The sequence below is a fragment of the Mustela lutreola genome, chromosome 1 (genome assembly GCF_030435805.1).
Source record: "Mustela lutreola isolate mMusLut2 chromosome 1, mMusLut2.pri, whole genome shotgun sequence".
Taxonomy (NCBI): Eukaryota; Metazoa; Chordata; class Mammalia; order Carnivora; family Mustelidae; genus Mustela; species Mustela lutreola.
In genome coordinates, this window is record NC_081290.1 from 167,916,088 (window position 1) to 167,918,117 (window position 2,030).

Genomic DNA, 2,030 nt, shown 5'->3' on the forward strand with positions numbered 1-2,030 from the left:
AGTCCTGATGAGAGAACCAGGAACTCGAACAGATCATATTTATCCTGAATGTTCCGTCCAAAATGAAAAATACATTTCTGAGGAGCCTCAAGATCTCTGAGAAGGGAAGTTTCACCAACTCTGTCATGTAGGGGCATCAATTCCGATTCTGTGTCAATTTTCCTACGTTCCCAGCTAATAATTCTCTACCTCAGAAAGCCCACTCTCAAACGTTTCCTCTCTCAAAGGCAGTTGCTCTTAGAGTCTGCACATGGCACTTGGGGCCTGCTGTTCGTTGGCTACTGCCCTCTGTACCTTGGGTCTAACAGCTTCGGGGTATCAAGATGAGAATGTCTCTTGTTCTAAGACTTAATATAGTTGGGTGCACATGGTAAGCAATAATCACTTATTTTGTTGATCCAAGTGTTCGACCTTTCCTAATTATTCTAGTACCACAGTTTACTTGTTCTAATATTTGTCCTCCCCCCCCCCCATTTTAATATCTCTTAAGGTGGCACTCACCTTGCACTTGAGGACATATCCTAGTTTAACTGACAGCATTTCTCTTTGTGAGTCGAACATAAACTAAAGTGCATCTTACCCTTGATGAAAGCTAGGATGCAATTAAATACTCTATTATGGTTACGATTCTGATATTTGAAATCCTCCGGTAGCTCCCTGTGCCCCCACAGTGTAGTACCTCACCTCCTCCGCATAGTATACAAACCATCTCACCCCAGTGTTAACCCTGGGGCTCAGCCTCCATCCCCAGGTGATGCTGCCAGATCTGCTGTCGGTTATCATGAACTTGCTGTAGTTTCCTGAATGCACTGTGCTGCCTCCTGGCACTTTGAAACTTGACACACTTATCCTCATTCTTCGCTTTGCCCTTGTCTACTACCTCCCCTGAAAATCTGTTCCTAAGTGGCTTTACCCAGCTCCAACCTAACCTTGGCAGTCTTTTCTCTCCCTGTGGTAAAGCCTGTCACACTGCACCATGGACATGCCGGTTGTCCCCTGAGAAGGGAAAAGGGACAGTGAGGGCCCCCCAGCATAGCAGCTCTAGTGCAGAGCCCCATGCCTGGCTTGCAGGAAATGCCAGATCATGAAGACAAACGGAGATCATCCTCTGGCTAAAACCAGCTCTTCTTTGCCTACCGCAGGATCTGGATCATTAAAGAGCAGCCAGTTATTATTGCTGTTTTTCTAGGGATTTTTCCCCATATATTTCCCAGGTCTTTACTCTTATTATTGCACTTTAATTCAGGCTTCAACCACTTCCTAGTCAGATCAGCGGAAGTCATTTTCCTTCCCATACCCTCGATGTATTTCTCTCCTAGTAATTCTTTTTTTAAAGATCTTATTTACCCATTTGACAGACAGACCACAAGTATGTAGAGAGGCAGGCAGAGAGAGAGGGGGAAGCAGGCTCCCCGCTGAGCAGAGAGCCTGATGTTGGGCTCCATCCCCCGACCCTAAATCATGACCTGAACCTCCATGCTGTTTTCCAGAGTGGCTGCACCAGCTAACATTACCACCAACAGTGTAGGAGGGTTCCCCTTTCTCCGCATCCTCGCCAGCATCTATCCATCCTGACTTGTTGATTTTAGCCCTTCTGACTGGTGTGAGGTGATATCTCATTGTGGTTTTGATTTGTATTTCCTTGATGCCCAGTGATATGATTTTAATTTCTTAAGGAGTCTCCACACTGTATCCCAAAGTAGCTGCACCAACTGGCATTCTCACCAATAGTGTAAGAGGGTTCCCCATTCTCCACATCCTCTCCAACACTTGTTGTTTATTGCCTTGTTAATTTTGGCCATTCTAACTGTGTAAGGTGGTATCCCAATGTGCTTTTGATTTGAATCTCCCTGATGGTTAATGATGATTTACATTTTCTCATGCATCTGTTTGCCATTTGTATGTCTTCTTTGGAGAAGTGTCTGTTCATGTCTTCTGCCTATTTTTTGACATGATTATCTGTTTTGTGTGTGTTGAGTTTGAGGAGTTCTTTATAGATCTTGGATATCAGCCCTTTATCTGTAATATCA